At 37.8% G+C, this 20,005-nt stretch overlaps 1 protein-coding gene and 1 pseudogene across 2 annotated transcripts in view; both read left to right on the top strand.

Moving 5' to 3' along the window:
- The window catches only part of WDPCP (WD repeat containing planar cell polarity effector), a 783,785-nt gene that overhangs the window by 155,146 nt on the left and 608,634 nt on the right, over positions 1–20,005 (top strand). Inside the window, exon 1 of one of the 2 annotated variants that reach the window (XM_064364170.1) lies at positions 5,373–5,430. The exons of the other annotated variant lie outside the window; for it this stretch is intronic. The gene's annotated coding sequence lies outside the window, so the exon portion shown is untranslated. Of the gene's footprint in view, positions 1–5,372; positions 5,431–20,005 lie in introns of those variants that run through there. 2 annotated transcript variants of the gene reach the window in all.
- On the top strand, positions 5,429–11,979 carry LOC105734353 (presequence protease, mitochondrial-like; annotated as a pseudogene).

Genomic DNA, 20,005 nt, shown 5'->3' with positions numbered 1-20,005 from the left:
AATCTATATAAAAGGGTAGAAAATACTGTTTCTGAGAATACATCCTACAGAGTCACTTGCACCATGTGAATTGATGTATATACAAGGTTACACATTGCAGTTCATAAGGAACTGGGGAATGATATGATACATACATACAATGGAATACTATACAACTGTAAAAAAAAGAATGAGAAAGTTCTTCATGTATTAATAGGGAAATATCCTCAAGATATATTGTTAAACTTTAAAAAAGGTTTAGAACAACATATATAGTATGATACCTTTTGTGTAAAAAGGTAGTAAACAAGGACATATCTAGATTCTGCTTCTATGTGCATCAAGAACCTCTGGAAGGATGCACAAAAGCTAATAACAGTGATCACCTAAGAGTGAGATGTGTGAACAGATAGAGGACAGAGGTAGTTTCTCTTTTGCATCATGTGAATGTAGCAAAATATAAAAATTAACCCCTCTTAAAAATGAAAAATAAGAAAATTATCATGTACAGAGATGGAAAAATCTCTAAGACATATGATTAAGTGAAAAAAGTGTAGAAGAGTGTATAGCAAAGTGTTATTTAAGTATATATACATCTACATATATGTGTATATATATACACACACACATATATACACATATGTAGCATGTATATGTGTGTTTGTAATAATAGAATTTTTGTGGCAGAAGACACTGGTAATGGGCTTCCCTCTGGAAAAGTAAACCAGATGACTGGAGAAAGGGAAGGGATAATATGAAGAGAGAGCAATGCTCACCAAGTTCCCATTTGGTAATGAGCCAAAATGTGTGAAAGTGTGAGTAATGAATTGCATTTTCTCTGGGTTATGAGCCACACTTTCTTTGTGTCTCCCATTTGCTTCTTAACATTTTCTGGTCCCTTTGCAATTGGGCAGACCCACATGCCTGGTTTTGGCCAATGAAACATGAGTACAAAGGACATGTGCCATTTCTAAGCCGAGATGGTGAAAGTCTATAAGTGATTCTCTAGTCTCTTGCCTCTGGCTTGGTCTCCTTACCAGAATGGGGCTGAATATTCTGTGGGAGATGAGTGGGTTCAGGCATGAGGAGCTAATAGCAAAGGCAGAGCCTAATCCAAGTACATGGGTTCAGGCATGAGGAGCTAATAGCAAAGGCAGAGCCTAATCCAAGTACAATCAGTCTCCATATCTGTGGATTCCATATTCCCAGATTCAACCAACCATGGATTTAAAAATATTTGAAAATAAAAAGAATTAAAATATACAAAATTTAAGACCAATATAGATAACAACTATTTGCAAGTCATTTACCTTGTACTAGATATTATAGGCAATCCTGAGATGATTTAAAATATATAGGAGAATGCGCATCAGTTATATGTAAGTATTACACCATTTTATGCAAGGGACACAACCATCTATGGATTTTGCTATCCATGGGGGGTCCTGGAGCCAATCTGCCACAGATACCAAGGGACAAGTGTGCATATGTGGCTAAAGAACATGTTCTTTATTGTGGAAAGTTTGTACTTTCACATCAAGCTTTTTCTCTGAAAGGAATAGACAAGAAACTGAGGAAGGAAGAAGGCATCCAAATATTCAGGAACATTAAAAAATGCATCCTCTGATCAGTGGATATCTCAGCCTGATTTCCACATTTTCATCTTCCAATTAGTGACAAATGCCTTGCCCATCAAGACCTGCAGTCATTTTTCAAGTGGAGAGAAACAGTTTTAACTATTTTCGCCCCAAGGGCCTCTATTCTGCCACTGCTTGTACCATACTCTTACAATCTTTTTTTCTCTGTGCCTCATTTTAGATTATTTGTATTGTATTCTCTTTAGCTCCATGGTTTATTCTTTTTCAGTATCTAGCCTGCTATTTAATTTTGTCCAGTAAAATTTTCACTTCAGATATTTTATTTTTCATCTAAAAAATTTATTTTGTTTTTTACCCCAAGGTTTCTATGTCTTCAATTTATCTCTTTATTGTGTTCATATATTCTTTTAAATCTTTGAGCTTATTTATATTTTTCTGATAAGTCTTTTAAAGTTCTTGTCTAATTAATTTCATCATCTGTCATTTCTGGGTCTGTTTCTATCAACTGATTTTTCTCTGGGTTATGAGCCACACTTTCCTATGTCTAGTAATTATTATTATTACTATTTTGAAATGGAGTCTTGTTCTGTTGCCCAGGCTGGAGTTCTGTGGCAGGATCTCGGGTCACTGCAACCTTTGTCTCCCAGGTTCAAGTGATTCTTGTGCCTCACCCTCCTGAGTAACGGGGATTACAGGCACCCGCCATCATGCCTGGCTAATTTTTGTATTTTTAGTAGAAATAGGGTTTTGCCATGTTGGTCAGGCTAGGCTGATCCCAAACTCCTGACTTCAAGTGATCCTCCCACTTCAGCTTCCCAAAGTGCTGGAATTACAGGCATGAGCCACCACAACTGGCAGTAATTTTTATTGGATGTTGGACTTAAATTTTACATTGCTGAGTACTGGATATTATTGTATTCCTTTAAAGATTATCTGTACTGTAGCAGAAAGTTATTTATAGGTTATCTTAATCTTTTCCAGACTTGCTTTTAAGGTTTTCTGGCAGGGAGTTTATCTGGAGTAGCCTTACTCTAGGTCTGGTTTAGGTCCCCTATTAAAGTTTGACCTATCTGAACTGGCTACTGAATTCTCCACGTATTCAGCAAAGTTTCTTCACTCTGGTTAGTGGGAACCTGATTCAGTCCCAATCCTGTGCAAGCTTTGACAGTTACTTGGCTTACAGTGTCCCAATAATTGCTCTTTCCCAGCACTTTGTTCTAGCTCATAAAGTTTCACCCTTTGCATGCTCAAATTGATAGTCGAAGTCTCAAAAGGACCTCTATATAGAGATCTGGATCCCTTTTCACTGTAAAGTTCCCTTCTGTCCACTATTTATGATCTCTGTCTCCACTCAGTAAGACCACCAGGCTCTATTTGGGTTCCCTCTTCCTGAGCCACTGCCAGAAAATTGCTTACAGGAAGAAGGCCAGAGCAATTGTAGGATTCATCTTATTTTATTCCTTTCTCTTGAACATCATAGTGCTGCACTGCCTATTATTCAATATCCGAGAATGGTTGTTTCTCTTTTATCTAGTTATCTAGGTTTTATAATGGCAGTTGGGGAAGAATGCAGACTTCTAGTAGTTACCTCTTAAGGGCCAAAGTCTTACATTTAAACTCTCTTATCAGGGATTATATCCATTCATATACTCTACATTTGTGCTGTGAACAAATAGGACCAAGATCAATAGCACACACTGAGTTGGACTTAAGTTTTCCAACCAGGTACTAAGAGTAGTTTAACTTGCAGTAAATTTGGCAAATTTTATCTTCAGAGATAACTGCATTTAACTTCTGAATCCTTTTATCCTCAGGTTCCTGCAGTCTCTGTTCTTTCTCTCTATCAAATCTTTTTCTCAGAAAGCCTATAACATTTTAGAAGTGATCAAACCTTAGCAGAAGAAAATGAAGCTCCAGTGTTGATAAATTGCAGCAGATGGTAGAGACTTTGCGGCAGGCGAGGAAGCCATCTGGTGGGATCCTTCCACACAGTTGCCTACTTGTAGACCCAGTGACAGTCCTGATTTAAAGCAAATGAATTTTTTTCCTTCTCTTCTCAAATAAAAGCACACCTTTGCTTGAGTTGAGATCTGCTTCAGCTGAGGGCTTTCCTGTTTCTCAGTAATAAGTTCAAGTACTTGAATTTCACAAAAATTTGTAAATTGCTTAAGTGTTGTGACCCACCTTCACCCAGAACTTGTGCCATCTAAGTTGCTGGAAGCCATGTGCAAGCCTCCAAAGTTAACTGGACATTGTGTCTGTGCCTGTGTGTGTGACCAGGGAACTTCTGCTGGGCTAATGTTCTGTTCTTGCCAGAGCTTCACAGAAGCAATCTGCAAATGCATCATGCCAGTGTCCATGTGTGGAACCATCAGAGCCACTTGCACCATTCAATATTGCATTATATGAACAAATGGCCCTTCAGAAATGCAGTATTTAACTCACTGATTGAACCAGACTGTGGGTTTAAATTATCTCTTTCTCCATATGGAGCCACGGCTTAAATTAGCCTGTTTATATCCTTGAGGAAAGTTATTATAGCTCCAGGAACACATGGCCAGATAAGAAGCATGCAAAAATCAGCCTGATGTAAGTCATGTGCTTATTTAAATTTTATCCATTCTTCAAGGTCAAGCTCAAATACCACTTTTTATGAGAAGTTGTGATGGGTAATTTTACATGTCAACCAAGTTAGGCTAGAGTACTGAGTTATTTGATCAAGCACTGATCTAGATGTTGCTGTGAAGATATTTTGTAGCTGTGGTTAACATCTATGATCAGTTGACTTTAAGTAAAGATTACCCTGAATAAGGCTGGTAGACCTCATCAAATCAGTTAAAGGCCTTAAGAGCAAAAACTGAGGTTTACCCAAGAAGAAATTCTGTCTCAAACCTGCAACATTAACTCCTCCTGAGTTTCCAGCCTGCCTGCCTGCCTGCCTACACTATGGATTTCAGACTTGCCAGCCCCCACATTGCACATTGCATGAGCCAATTTCTTATTTCTTAAAATAAGTCTCTGACTCTGTGTGTGTGTGTGTGTGCGTGCACGTGTGCATGTGCGTGTGTGTGTTGTACACACATATAAAATAGAGTTTGTTTCTCTGGAAAACCCTAATTGAAACAGAAGCCTTTTCTGACATCTCTAGACCAAAGTGATTTCCCCTTCCTCTGACTTAGCACTTAACTGTACACTACCTTTATTTTTATAATTTCATGTCTTGTATCCCCAAATATTTATGGTATATATTTATAATATACCCATACTTGTTAAAGGACAGACTAAACTGCTATAACTAAGAAATTTAAAAGTACAGTGGCTTTGTTAAAAAATAGAATTTGCCCCTCTAAACATTCCAGAGGATGTGCAGTCCAGGCTGACAGGGTGGCTCTGCTCCACATGGTCAGAAGGCAATGTAGGAACCATATTGTTGTTCTATCACCTCTAAGGGTGTTGTCTTTATTTGATAATGGTCTCAAGTTTGTCTCTGTATTTGAAGGAGACAAATTTCCAAAGCCCTATATATCCAAGTCCACTGGGCTACTGCCAGTTCCTCACACTCCATCTTTCAGCCTTCTTGGCAAGGTATCTGGAAAAGTATTTAAAAAGTACTTTTGTTGTTTTACATCCTACTAACAATGCTACAATTGTAATCATGTGTTTCTACCACAGACTTTGCCAACCGCAATGCATTGCACCTCTCATTGCATGTGAATGATGGCTCCTGTTCTATTCTCTCACCTTCCAACACCATGAAGTCCATGCCAGCTGGTCGGTTGCTAAGAAAACTAATTGATAGTTACCAAGAAGGACCACAAGGAAACCTCAGATTGGCCAAGGATCACTATAAGAAGTAAGAGCATCAATTTAGGATCCTTTTCATTTCACTTAACTTCCTCCAGTTTTTACTCACAGCTTCATGAATCACACTAAGAACATATTCTTTATTCTTTATTCCAGTTATCTCCCTAAAAGAAACCTAAGTAGGGTGAACATATGGATCATATAAGATAAGTAAAGAAGCCATGGCAAACTCCAGTACTAAAGTCACTGGGCAGGGAAAGTCCTGAAGGAGTGATAGTGGGGACCACCTCTCTTCAAAATACTTTTCAGTGGGATAAATTCATTTATTAAGGCAGAAGTTCTCAAAATATGTGTAGTCCCTGGACCAGCAGCATAAGCATCATTGGGGAACTTGCTAGAAATACCAATTCTAAGGCCCCAACACTGTCCTGAGTTTGAGTCATAAACTCAGGGAGTGGGGTCAAGCAATCTGTGTTTTGACAAGCCCTCCAGGTGACTGACTCAAGCTAAACTGTGAAAACTACTATACTTAACAAATCTTGGGAAACTTCATGCCATTCCATCTTCAGCAAAGTTCTTGGACATAACATCCAAACTGATTATTCCATTATTTCATTCCAGATTCAGAAAGAAGCCACAGCCTCTGCTAGATTTTTGGCTGTACACACCACTGTCTCAGGGGATCTCTCTGTAACACATTAACTGGTCTTCTTCTCTTATTGCCTTTGCTTCTCATTCCTGACCCCAGTCAGATGTTGTTTGTCAGATTTGGTTTAAGCCTCTCTGGCCAAACACTGTATCTAATGAATGGATAAACAAAATGTAGTATATATGTACAATGAAATATTATTCAGTCATAAAAGAAGTGCAGTTGTTACATGTTACCACATAAATGAACCTTGAAAACATGCTAAGTGAAAGAAACCAGACACAAAGACCACATTTTGTATGATTCATTTAATGAAATGTGCAGAATAGACAAATAGATACAAAAAGTAGTTTAGTAGTTACCAAGGGATGAGGAAGGGGAGAATAGGGACTAACTGCTAATAGGTATGGGGTTTCTTTCTGGGGTGATGGAAATGTTCTAGAAGTATGTAGTGGTGATAGCTGCTCACCATAGTCAATATACTGAAATAGACATACAAAATGTTGAATTCTATGTTATATAAAGTATATATCTCAATTTTTACATGCTATAAAAGAAAAAAAATGTTGTGTTAAATATTGTACTTGGGTTCAAAATATCTTATGAGTCCTAGCAATTGCTGAACAGCAATCCACGTGAAAATAACATGGGATTTTTAGTTAACTGGAGCCTAAATGAGATGATTTTGCAATCTGACCACTGAGAATGCTAAGTTGATCTTTGATGGCAATTGACGGTGTTCCAGTTAAGGAAGAAGGTAGTCATTCTTTCTGCTATGTTCACCAGAGTGAACCATTTCTAGGGTCTTGGATTCAGTTATGGGCATTTAAGAATGTTGACAAAATTCAGCAATAAAAAGAAATGAAGACATGCCATGTGGCGCTGTGGCAGGCAGCAGGGCCTGGGTGGTTGAGGTAGCTGAGCAGCAGACATGCACACCACAAAGCGTGGTGATGGAACAATAACCAGGCTTGTGAGAGGGCTCTACAGTATAAACTAGGAGACAAGATCCACGGATTCACCATAAACCTGGTGACATCTGTTCCTGAGCTGTTTCTGACTGCAGTGAACCTCAGCCATGATGACACAGGAACCAGATATTTAAACCTGGCCAGAGAAGACACAAATAATCTGTTCAGCATGCAGTTCTGCACCACTCCTGTGGACAGCACCAGTGTTTCTCACATTCTTGAGCATACCATCCTTTGTGGGTCTCAGAAATATCCATGCAGAGACCCTTTCTTCAAAATGTTGAACTGGTCCCTATCCACTTTCATAAACCCCTTCACAGTGATTATACTCTGTATCCATTTTCCACACAAAATCCCAAGGACTTTCAGAATCTCCTCTCGGTGTATTTGGATGCTACCTTTTTTCCATGTTTACCAGAGCTGGGTTTCTGGCAGGAAGGTCCAAACGACCCCAGATGCCCTTGATCTTTAAAGGAGTCTGCTTTAATGAGGTGAAGGGAGCATTTACAGACAATGAGTGGATATTCTCCCAGCACCTTCAGAACAGACTTCTTCCAGACCACACTTACTCAGTGGTCTCTGGGGGCGATCCATTGTGCATCCCAGAGCTTTCATGGAGCAACTTAAGCAATTTCATGCCACTCCCTATCACTTAAGCTATGCTAGGTTATTCACGCATGGTAATTTTCTGTCAGAACAGCATCAGAAACAAATTCATGAGGAAGCACTGAGCAAATTTCAGAAAATTGAACCGAGCACCATAGTGCCAGTTCAGACACCCTGGGACAAGCCTAAGGAGTTCCAGATAACATGTAGCCCATATTCATTTTCTACAGATCCCACTAAACAAACAACCGTCAGCATTAGCTTCCTCTTACCAGACATCACCAACACATTTGAAGAATTCACACTAAGTCTTCTGTCTTCACTCTTGATTTCTGGGCCCAACTCTCTTTTACAAAGCCTTGATTGAATCTGGCCTTGGCACAGACTTTTCTCCTGATGTTGGGTGTAATGGCTACTTAAGGGAGGCCTGCTTCAGAGTCAACCTCCAAGGGATTGTGGAGAAAGACATTGAGACCATTGGATGACTCATAGACAAAACAACTGATGAAGTAGTTGAGAAAAGATTTGAAGATGATCAAATTGAAGCTTTACTTCATAAAATTGAAATACAGACAAAACATCAGTCTACCAGCTTTGTATTGACTCTGACATCATACATAGCTTCTTGCTGGAACCATGATGGGAACCCTGTGGAGTTCTTGAAGTGGGAAATCAGTTGGCTAAATTCAGACAGTGCCTGCAGAAAAATCCAAAATTTTTGCAAGAAAAAGTAAAACAGCATTTTAAGAATAATCAGCATAAGCGGACTTTATCAATGAGGCCGGATGACAAGGATCATGAGAAGCAAGCACAGGTAGAAGCCATAGAGCTCAGAAGGTTGAGGCTTTGTCCCCCAGAGACAGGCAGCAGATCTACAAGAAAGGTTTAGAATTACAGACTCAACAAAGCAAACCTCAAAATGCCTCTTGTCTGCCAGTGTTGAAAGTTTCAGATATTGAGCCCACCATACCTATCAAGAAGTTGGAAGTGGTCCTGACAGTTGGAGATATCCCTGTTCGGTATTGCACCCAGCCCACCAATGGTGTGGTATATTTCTGGCCTTCTCCAGTCTGAACACGCTCCCTGAGGAGCTGAGACCCTAGGTGCCCCTTTTCTGCAGCATCCTCACCAAGCTGGGCTGTGGCCTTCTTGACTACCAGGAACAGGCTCAGCAGATAGAACTGAAGACCGGAGGAATGACCGCTTCTCCCCACGTGCTCCCTGACAATTTGCATATGGATAACTATGAGCAGAGTGTGCTTTTCTCCTCTCTCTGCCTGGACCGAAACCTGCCAGACAGATGCATTTATGGAGTGAAATATTTAACAACCCATGCTTTGAGGAAGAAGAACACTTCAAAGTGCTGGTGAAGATGACTACCATGCATTTCTCTTCCCTGAGGAAAGGGTATCTGCCTCACCATTGATGAAGAGAGAGATGAGAGACTGGCACCCAAACAGAGCAGTGGGTAAAATGGTCTCTAGTAACATGTTAGAAAGATTTTTGTACTTAATTAAAGATAACATGGCATGAAAAAAAGATCATTCATCATGACCAAATGGAATTTACCCCAGGATTACAAGGATAGTTGAACACACACAAGTCTATGAATATGATACATCATATATATCATAATGAAAGACGAAAACCATATGATCATTTCAATTGATGCCAGAAAAGCATTTGTTAGTATCTAACATCCCTTCATGATAAAAGAAAAACCTCAAAAAATTGGATATAGAAGGAACATACATCAACATAATAAAAGCCATATATAACAGACCCACAGCTATTATCATACTGAATGGGGGAAAATTGAAAGTCTTTTCTCTAAGATCGGGAACACAACAAGGATGCCCACTTTTGTCACTGCTATTAAACATATTACTGGAAGTCCTAGTTAGAACAATCAGAGAAGAGAAAGAAATGAAGGGTCTCCAAATTGGAAAGGAAGAAGTAAAATTATCCTTGTTTGAAAATGATATGATCCTATATTTTGAAAAAATCCTAAAGACTCCACACACAAACAGACACACACATACAAAAACTGTTAGAACCGATAAACTCAGTAAAGTTTAAGGATACAAATATCAGGAGCATTTCTGTATGTTAAGAGCAAACAATCTGAAAAAAGAAATCAAAATAGTAATCCTATTTACAATAGTCACAAATAAAATAAAATACCTAGGAATTATCCAAAGAAGTGAAAGATCTCTATAATGAAAACTCTAAAATAGTGATAACACCAAAAATAAAAAAAAAAAAAAGGAAAGATATTTCATGTTCATGGATTGGGAGAATCAGTGTTGTTAAATGTCCATAGTACCCAAAGCAATCTACAGATTCAATGCAATCTTCATCAAAATACCAATGGCATTCTTCACAGAAAAAGAAAAAATAATCCTAAAATGTATAAAAACTACAAAAGACCCAGACTAATCAAATCTGTCCTAAGCAAAACGAACAAAACTGGGGAAATTACATTACCTGACTTGAAATTATACTATATCAAGATAGGGTGATAAAAAAATTATACTACAGAGTTATAGTAAACAAAACAGCATGGGACTAGCATAAAAACAGACATATAAACCAGTGGAACAGAATAGAGAGCCCAGAAACAAATCCCCATACCTACAGTGAACTCATTTTCAATTAAGGTGCCAAGAACATATACTGAAAAAAAAGACAGTCTCTTCAATAAATGGTGCTAAGAAAAAAGGATATCCATATGCAGAAGAAAGAAACTAGACCCCTATATCTCACCATAAGCAAAAATCAAATAAAAATGGATTAAAGACTTAAATCTAAGATCTCAAACTATGAAACTACTAAAAAAAATTGGGGAAAGTCTCCAGGACATTGGTCTGGGCAAAAATTATTGAGTAATACCCCACAAGCAGAGGGAACCAAAGCAAAAATGGACTAATGGGATCACATTAAGTTAAAAAGACTTTGCACAGCAGTGGAAACAATCAACAAAGTGAAGAGACAACTAGCAGAATGGGAGAAAATATCTGCAAGCTGCCCATCTGACAAGGGTTTAATAACCAGAATATGTAAGGAGCTCAAAGAACTCTATAGGGAAAAATCTAAGAATCCAGTCTAAAAAACGGGCAAAAGATGTGCATAGACATTTCTCAAAAGAAGACATACAAACAATAGACAGGCAAATGAAAAAGTGGCCAGTATCACTGACCATCAGCAAAATGCAAATCAAAACTGCAGTGAGACATCATCTCACACGAGTTAAAATGGCTTATATCCAAAAGACAGGCAATAAGAAATGCTGGCGAGGATGTAGAGAAAGTAGAACCTTCCTACACTGTTGGTAAGAATGAAATTAGTACAACCACTATGGAGAGCAGTTTAGAGGTTCCTCAAAAATCTAAATATAGAAGGCCGGGCGCGGTGGCTCACACCTGTAATCCCAGCACTTTGGGAGGCCGAGGAGGGTGGATTACGAGGTCATGAGATCAAGACCATCCTAGTCAACATGGTGAAACCCCATCTCTGCTAAAAATACAAAACATTAGCTGAGCATGGTGGCATGTGCCTGTAATCCCAGCTACTCAGGAGGCTGAGGCAGGAGAATTGCCTGAACCGAGGAGACGGAGGTTGCGGTGAGCCGAGATCGCGCCATTGCACTCCAGCCTGGGTGACAAGAGCGAAACTCCGTCTCAAAAAAAAAAAATCTAAATATAGAGCTGGGTATATACACAAAAGATAGGAAAGAGATATCTTCACTCTCATGTTTATTGTAGCACTGTTCACAATAGCCAAGATTCGGAAGCATTCTAAGTGTCCCTCGACAGATGAATGGATAAATAAAATGTGGTACACATACACAATGGAGTACTATTTAGCCATAAAAGAATGAAATCCTGTCATTTGGAACAACATGGATGGAACTGAAGATCATTATATTGAGTGAAAAAAGGCAGGCACAGAGAGACAACCATCATATGTTCTCATTTATTTGTGGGATTTAAAAATCAAATCAACTGAATTCATGGAGATAGAGAGTAGAAAGATGGTTACTACGGGCTGGGAAGGTTAGTGGGGGGTTAGGAGGAAGATGGGTATAGTTAATGGGTACAAAAATAGTTAGAAAGCATGAATAAAATGTAGCATTTGATTGCACAGCAGGGTGACTATAGTCAATAATAATTTAATTATACATTTAAAAATAACTAAAAAAGTATAATTGGATTGTTTGTTACACAAAGAATGAATGCTCGAGGGGTTGGATATCCCACTGTCCATGATGTGATTGTTACACATTGCATTCCTGTATGAAAACATCTTATGTTCCGTATAAATATATACATTTACTATGTACCCACAAAATTAAAAATATATATATATTTCATTCCTTTTTATTGTCAAGTAGTATTCCATGGCATGGATATGCCACAATATGTTTAACCAATTATTCATCTGGTGAAGGACATCTAATTTTTTCCAAGTTTTGTACCATTATTAACAAAGCTATATAAACATTCATTTGCAGGGTTTTGTTTTGTTTGGTTTTGTGTTTTTCAGAGAGTCTCACTTTTTTGCCCAGACTAGAGTGCAGTGAAGTGATCACAGTTCACTGCAGCCTCAACCTGCCAGGCCTAAGCAATCCTCCTGCCACTGCCACCTGAATAGCAGGGACTACAGGGGCACACTGCTACAAACAGCTAATTTTTCATGTGGAGGTTTTTATATAAACATTAAATCTTGATTTCTCTGGAATAAGCACCCAAGAATGCAACTTCAGGGTGATAATGGTAGTTGCGTGTTTAGTTTTTCAAGAAAAAACTGATATTGTTTCCATGTTTTTCATAATGACTGTACCATTTTACTTTCCTAACAGCAATGTGTGAGTGTCCTAGTTTCTCCACATTTGTGCCAGCATCTGGTTTTGTCACTATTTTTTATTTAAGCCATTTTGTTAGGTTTATAGTAATAACTCATCATGGTCTTAATTTGTATTTATCTAGTGGCTAATGATGTTAAATATCTTTATATGTTCTTACTTGACACCTGCGTATCTTCTGCTATGATTTAAATACTTTTGTTCTCTGAAACTCATGTTGAAATTTAATCTCCAATGTAACAGTATTAAGAATTGAGGACTTGCCATGGATTAATGGATTATTATGGTAGCAGGTCAGTTAGTGTAAGAGTGGGCCTGTTATAAAAGCCAGCTTTATTCTCAGTGTGCCCCTCTCACCTTGATCTTAGACTCCCCAGCCTCTAGAACCATAAGAAATAAACTTCTAGGCCAGGTTAGGTTGCTCACACCTGTAATCCCAGCACTTTGGGAGGCTGAGGCAGGAGAATTGCTTGAGGCCAGGAGTTTAAGAGATCAGACTACTCAACATAGTAGACCCTGTCCCTACAAAATTATTTTTTAATTAGCCAAGCATAACGGCACATTTTTGTAATCTTAGCTATTTGAAAGGCTGAGGCAGGAGGATTTTTTTTTTTTTTTAAGACAGTCTCGCTCTGTCACCCAGGCTGGAGTGCAGTGGCGTAATCTTGACTCACTGCAACCTTCATCTCCTAGGTTCAAGTGATTCTCATGCCTCAGCCTCCTGAATAGCTGGGATTACAGGCGCACACCACCATGCTGGGCTAATTTTTGTATTTTTAGTAGAGATTGGGGTTTCACCATGCTGACCAGGCTGGTCTTGAACTCCTGACCTCGAGTGATCCACCTGCCTCAGCCTCCCAAAGTGCTGGGATTACAGGTGTGAGTCACCCCACCCTGCCAGGAGGATTTCTTGAGCCCAGAAGTTCAAGGCTGCAGTGAGCTATGATTGCACCACTGCACTCTAGTCTGGGCAATATAGCAAAACCCTGTCAAGAACAAAGAAGAAAAAAGAATGAAGAAGAAGAGGAAAGAGGAAGAGGAAGAGGAGGAAAGAAATTTCTATTCTGTATAAATTACCAAACTCAGGTATTCTGTTATAGCAACAGAAAATCAACTAAGGCATCTTCTTTTGTTTAAAGTCTGTTCGTGTCTTTTGCCCATTTTCTAATTGGATTTTTGGGTTTTTGCTGTTGTGTTTTGAGAGTTCTTTATGTATTTCTAGATACTAGGCTTTGGTTGGATATGTAGTTTGCAAATATTTTCTTCTAGTGTGTAACTTATCTCTTCATACGCTTAACAAAGTTTTTTTATGGAAAAAATTTCAAATTTGATAAAGCCTAATTTATCAATTTTTTTATCTTATGGATTGTGCTTTTAATGTCAAGTCTAAGGATGCTTTGCTTGGCTGGGAGCAGTGGCTCATGCCTGTATTCCTAGCACTTTGGGAGGTCGAGGCAGGTGGATCATCTGAGGTCAGGAGTCAGAGCAGCTTGGCCAACATGGTGACACCTTGTCTCTACTAAAAATACAAAAATTGGCTGGGCATGGTGGCATGCACTTGTAGTCCCTGCTATTCAGGAGGCTGAGGTGGAAGAATTGCTTGAACCCAAGAGGTGGAGGTTGCAGTGAGCAGAGATTGTGCTACTGCACTCTAACCTGGGAGACAAGAGTGAGACTCCATCTCAAAAAATAGACAAATAAATAAATAATGCTTTGCTTAGCTCTAGATCCTGATGATTTTTGTCCCATTTTTTTCTAAAAGTTTTAGAGTTTTATGTCTTACATTTAATTCTGTGGTATATTATGAGTTAATTTTTATATGGGCATGAGATTTAGTCTGAGGTTCATTTTGTTGCCTCTGGATTGTCCAGTTGCTTAAGCACTATTGCTGAAAAGACTTTCTTTCACTGAATTGTTTTTGAAATTTTGTCAAAAATTAGTTGAGTGTATGTGTGTGGGTTTATTTCTGAGTTTTCTATTTTGTTTCATTTTTATATGTGTTTATGCTCTTCCAATGCTACTCAGAGTTGATTAATATAGCTATATAATATTTTGAAATCATGTAGAATAATTCCTCCCACTTTATTCTTATATTCTAGTTATTTTGACTTTCTTTATACACTTTTAAATAATCTTGTCTGTATCTACAGAATATCATGCTGGAATTTTGTATTAGTCATGGTTCTCTCTCTCTCTCTCTTTTTTTTTTTTTTTTTTTTTTGAGACAGACTCTCACTCTGTCGCCAGGCTGGATTGCAGTGGCACAATCCCTGCTCACTTTCACCCTCAGGCTCCTGTGTTCAAGCAATTCTCCTGCCTCAGCCTCCTGAGTAGCTGGGACTACAGGTGCGCACCACCACACCTGGCTAATTTTTGCATTTTTAGCAGAGACGGGATTTCACCATGTTGGCCAGGATGGTCTCGATCTCCTGACCTCGTGATCCTCCCACCTTGGCCTCCCAAAGTGCTGGGATTATAGGCGTGAGCCACCATGCCTGGCCTGCATTAGTCAGGGTTCTCTAAAGGGACAGAACTAATGAGAAAGATGTATATACAAAGGGGAGTTTATTAAGGAGTCACAAGTCACACAGTCACAAGGTGAGGTCCCAAAATAGGCCATCTGCAAGCTGGAGGAGCAAGAAAGCCAATCCGAGTCTCAAAACTGAAGAACTTGGAGTTTGATGTTCCAGGGCAGGAAGCATCCAGCATGGGAAAAAGATGAAGTCCAGAAGAGTAAGCCAGTCTAGTCTTCCCACATTCTTCTGCCTGCTTTTATTTTGGCTGTGCTGATTAGATGGCCCCCATTCAGATCGAGGGTGGGTCTGCCTTTCCCATTCCGCTAACTCAAATGTTAATCTCATTTGGCAACACCCTCACAGATACACCCAAAAACAATACTTTGCATTCTTCAATCCAGTCAGGTTGACATTCAATATTAACCATCACAGATTTTGATAAGAATTGTGTTAAACCTGTTTTCTTATTTGGGGAGCATTAACATCTTATTTAGTTCATATCTTCCAATCCATGACATAGTATAGTTCTCTATTTAAATTTTTTTTTTGAAATGGAGTCTCACTCTGTCACCAAGTCTGGAGTGCAGTGGTGCTTATTGCAACCTCCACCTCCCAGATTCAAGCTTTTCTCTGGCCTCAGCCTCCCAAGTAGCTGGTACTACAGGTGCATGGCACCACACTTGGCTAATATTTTTTTGCATTTTTAGTAGAGATGGGTTTCACCATGTAGGCCATTCTGGTCTGGAACTCCTGACCTCAAGTGATCCACCTGCTTCAGCCTTCCAAAGTGCTGGAATTACAAGCGTGAGCCACATGTCCAGCCCATTTATTTAAATCTTCTTTGATTTTTTTCCATTAGTATTGTGTAATTTTCAGTATACAAGTTCTGTATATGTTTTGCTACATTTACACTTAAGTTGGATTTATATTTAAGTATTTTTTAATGAATAATACATGGTATTGCATTTTTAATTGTGCTGTCTATATGGTCATTGCTAGTACATATAAATACAACTAATTTCAATTTTTTCTTTATTTTTAATTATTACAGTTACATAGTAATTGTAAATATTTATGGGGACAACTAATTTTTGTATATTGACCCTGTATACTGCAATCTTATTGAAATTACATACTATTTCTAGGATATTTTTGGCCGATTCCTTAAGATTTTCTATGTAGACATTCATGTCATCTGCAGATAGAAGAGTTTTATTTCTTCCTTCCCAATCTGTATGCATTTTATTTCCTATTCTTGCCTTATTGCAAAAATATGCAAGAACTTCTAGTTCTGGCCAGTGTTGAATAAGAGTGGAAAGAACATTTCTCCCTTTTTCCTGATCTTAAAGAAAAAGTGTATTAATTTGCCAGGGCTTCCATAATAAAATGTCACAAAATTAGTGAGTCACACAACAGAAATTTTCTTTATCACATTTCTGGAGGCTAGCAGGCAAAGATAAAGGTTTGGCAGATTTGGTTTCTTCTCTCTTTGGCAGGCTTCTCTCTGGCTTACAGATGGGTACCATCTTACAGCTTCTTCATATAGTCTTCCCTCCCTGCCCCTGCTATCTCTCTGTGTGACCTAATCTTCGCTTATAAAGTCACCAGTCAAAAAGTGATAATAATAATTATAAGGTCACCAGTCAAATTGGATTAGGGCCAATCCTAACAACTTCATTTAACTTAATTACCTCCTAAAAGCCCTATCTCCAAATATAGTCAAATTCTGAGGTACTGAGGGTATTTGAGTATTTGTTCTTTATAAAATTGAAGAAATTTCCCCTTATTCCTATTTTCTTGAGACATTTTATTGTGATTAATTGTTGAATTTCATCAAGTACTTTATCTGCACCAATTGATATGCTCATTGGTTTTTCATCTTTAGTCTGTTAAGGTTATAGATTACATTAATTGACATTCAAATAGAGCCACCCTTGCATCTCTGGAAAAAACTCCATTTGGTCACAGCATGTACTTCTTTTAAAATATGGTTGAATTCTATTTGCTAATATTTTAAAAGTATTTTTGCATCTATATTCATGCTGATCTATAGCTTTCTTTTTGTTTTTGCTGATCTTTGTCTAGTTTTTCTATTGAGTAATACCACTTTGAATTGAGAAGTGTTCCCTCTTCTTTTACTTTCTGGAAGAGATTGTGTAGAACTTGTATAAATCCTTTTTAACATAAGATAGTATTATCTGATAAAACCTTCTTGGCTTCAAGATTTCTATATAGGGAGCTTTTCAATTATGAATTCAGTTTACTTAGTAGCTATACAGTGTTTCAAACTCTCCATTTCATATTGGATGAATTACGTTTTTTAAGAAATTGGTTCATTTCACCTAAGTTGCCAAATTTCCGAATGTAGAATTGTTCTTAATATTCCCTTATTATTATTTTACTAAATGCAGGTTCTATAATGATAGCCCCGTTTTCTTCTTGATATTGGTAATTTGCATCTTCTCTCTGTTTTTCTTTTCATCCATGCTAGAGGTTTGTCAACATTATTGATGTTTTTAAGGAAACAGTTCTTTGTTTCATTGATTTTTTTCCTTTTTCTTTTTTTTTTTTTTTTTTTCCAAGACAGAGGCTCCCTCTGTCACATAGGCTGGAGTGCAGTGGTGTAATCATGGCTCATTGCAACCTCAAACTCCTGGGCTCAAGTGATCCTTCTTCCTCAGTCTCCTGAGTAGCTAGAACTACTGGGTACAACCATACCCAGTCAATTTTTTAAATTTTATAGAGGCAAAGTCTTACTTGCCCAGATGGTCTTGTAATCATGGCCTCAAGCAATCCTCCTACCTCTGCCTTCCAAAGTGTTGGGATTACAAATGAGAGTCACTACACCTAGCCCATTTTTTCATTTTTTAAAGCTTTATTGAGGTATAATTGATAAAATTGTATATACTTAAAGCGTACAAGATAATGATTTGATATATATATACATTGTGAAATGATTACCACAATCAAGTGAATTAAAATAATCATCACCTCACATAAACACCTTGGGGGTGTGTGTGTGTTGGTGTGTGTGTGAGAGAGAGAATGCTTAAGATGTACTCTCATAGCAAATTTCAGGTATACAGAACAGTATTTTTAAGTATAATTCTCACACTGTACATTTGAACCTCAAATTGTATTCATCTTATTACTGAAGGCTTGTACCCTTTGCCCAACATCTCCTCATTTCCCACAGCTCCAGTCCATGGCAACCACCATTCTACTCTCTGTTTCTATGAGATCAACATGTTTTTATTAAGATTCACATATAAGTGATATCATATAGTATTTATTTTTCCCTGCCTGGCTTATTTCACTTAGCATAATGGCCTCCAGGTTAATCCTTGTCACAATGGCAGTATTTTCTTTTTTATGGCTCAATAATTTCCATTGTACACACATAGCACATTTTTTAATCCATTGATAAAATTCAATCCAATGTTCGTCCATCCAATGAACATGGAAGTGTAGATATCTCTTTAAGATACTGATTTCCATGACTTTAGAGATATACCCAGACTTGGGATTCTTGGATCATACAGAGGTTTTATTTTTAAATTTGTAAGGGACCTCCATACTGTTTTCCATAGTAGCTATACCAATTTACATTCCCACCAAAAGCTTGAGAGGGTTTTCATGTATCCACATTTTTGCCAACAGTTGGCATCTTTTGGTATTTTTTATTAGAGACATCCTAACAGGTATGAGATGATCTCTCATTGTGGTTTTGATTTGGATTTCCCTGATGATTAGTGATGTTGAGTACCCTTTCCTGTATCTGCTGGCCATTTGTGTATCTTCTTTTGAAAAAATATCCATTCAGGTCTTTCACCTATTTTGAAACCAGATTATTTGTGTTTTTATTGTTGTTTTTTATTTGTTTGGTCATTGAGCTGTATGAGTCCTTTATACATTTTAGATATTAGTCCCTTATAGCAGATATATTTTCTCCCATTCTGTAGGTTGCCTTTTCATTTTGTTGATTGTTTAGTTTGCTGTGCAAAAGCCTTTTTTTTTTTTTCTGATGTAGCCACTCTTGTTTATTTTTGCTTTCCTTTCCTGTGCCTTTTGTGTCATAGCCAAAAAAATCACTGCCAAGACTAATGTCAAGGAGCTTTTCTCTTTTTCTTCTAGGAGTTTCACAATTTTTGGTCTTACCCTTAAATCTTTAATCTAATTTGAGTTAATTTTTGGAAGTGATGTAAAGTGGGTATATAGTTTCATTTTCTTGCATGTGGATATCTAGTTTCCCAACACTGTTTTTTTGAAGATACCATCTTTCTCCATTGTGTATTCCTGAAGCCCTTGTCAAAGAACTGGTTGACTATACATGTGTGGGTTTATTTTTGGGCTCTATATTCTGTGTCTGTTTTTAGGCCAGTATCATACTGTTTTATTACTATTTATTTGTAATGTAGTTTGAAATTAAGAAGTATGATGCCAGCCTGGACAACATATTGAGACCTTGTCTCTACAATAAGTGAAAAAAAATTAGCCAGGTATGTGGCATGTACCTGCAGTCCCAGACACTTGGGAGGCTGAGATAGGGTGTCTTGAGCACAGAGACTGAGGCTGCAATGAGCCATGACTGCACCATTGCACATTACACTTCAGCCTGGGTGACAGAGTGAGTATCTGTCTCAAAAAAAAAAACAAGTGTAATGCCACCAGCTTTGTTTTCTTCTCAAGATTTCTTGACTGTTTGGGGTCTTTTGTAGTTCCATCCAAATTTTAGTGTTGTTTTTACTATTTCTGTGAAAAATGGCAATAAAATTTTGACAAAGGTTGTATTGAATCTATTGATCATTTTAGGTAGTATGGACATTTTAACAGTATTCTTTCAATCCATGAACATGGGATATCTTCCCACTTGTTTATGTTTTCAATTTCATCATTAACATTTTGTAGTTTTCGGTATACAGACCTTTTACCTCTATGGTTAAATTTATTCCCAAGTACATTAATTTTGTTGATGCTATTGTAAATGGGATTGTTTTCTTGATTTGTTTTTTGGATAG

The sequence above is a fragment of the Aotus nancymaae genome, unplaced genomic scaffold (genome assembly GCF_030222135.1).
Source record: "Aotus nancymaae isolate 86718 unplaced genomic scaffold, 86718_ANA_hifiasm-v0.15.2.pri h1tg000057l, whole genome shotgun sequence".
NCBI lineage: Eukaryota > Metazoa > Chordata > Mammalia > Primates > Aotidae > Aotus > Aotus nancymaae.
This window is presented reverse-complemented; position numbering and strand designations above follow the sequence as displayed.